The following is a 983-nucleotide window of genomic DNA, read 5'->3' as shown; positions in this document are numbered from 1 at the left end:
TGTGGCTTTTCCAGAAGCTGGCTGCTGCTTCTCCATCCTCATTCATCAATTTCCAATGGTAGGACTGAAATTCGCTCAGAAGCATTCTAACACAGTCTGTTTCCTTGAGCTCAGAGTGCCTGTGTAACAGGAGGTTCCTGCATTGCCACAGGGCACTTCTGACACAGGACACAAACTGGTTGAAGCGCATTGTCTGGGACCCCTGCTGCTCAGTTAGGTGTCCGTACAGTGCCACCTCGCTTGTCATCAACTTGACTCCTGTCACTCCTTTAAGGAACCAGCTTCCTTTTTTCCACATGCCCTTGGCATACAGGGAGTGCCATAGGAGGTGCTCAATGGTCTCTGCTTCATCTTGGCAGGTTTCCCTGTGGCAACTGGGTCAAAACCCTCGTCCATCCCTGTACTTCCATGCCCTCACTGGGAGAACCCAGTGCGCTATTAACCAGCTGCGGTCCTTGCAGAGGTCCTTGTGAAAGATTTGGTTCCAGATGGCTTGGCAGTCCCCATGGGGGATCATCTCCATGGTTGATAGCCTATCTTTGTCTCTGACTGCCTTCTGTATCTTTTTGTGATTGGACATAGTTGCTGGACTTTCCTTCTGTAGCCCATACTCGCTCTGGAGCTCGTTCAGGACCCTGTAGACCAGGCTTGTCCAACATAGGGCCCGCGGGCCGCCAAGGCCCGCGGTGCTGCGCCCGGAAACGAAAGTAACACTGTTTACTTTCGTTCCCGCCCCTTGTCCCGCCCCCAGCCCCTCAGCAGCTTCCCCACGGCTGGGGAAGGGACAAGGTTCCCACACGCACCGCGTTGGCAACGTCAAGCTGTCGCGGTGCGCGTGGGAAGAGGAGTAGCCGCGTGCGGCTCGGGAGGGACGAGCCCGGCCCGAGCGGCACGGGCTCGGCTGCATTTTCCCCCTGCCTGCGCCGGTCAGTCCCGAGCGCACACGGCTCCGCCGCCGCCTCTGCCGGCCGGTGCCGACCCGG

This window comes from Crocodylus porosus, unplaced genomic scaffold (assembly GCF_001723895.1).
Source record: "Crocodylus porosus isolate Cpor-Errol unplaced genomic scaffold, CroPor_comp1, whole genome shotgun sequence".
Classification (NCBI taxonomy): Eukaryota; Metazoa; Chordata; order Crocodylia; family Crocodylidae; genus Crocodylus; species Crocodylus porosus.
This window is presented reverse-complemented; position numbering follows the sequence as displayed.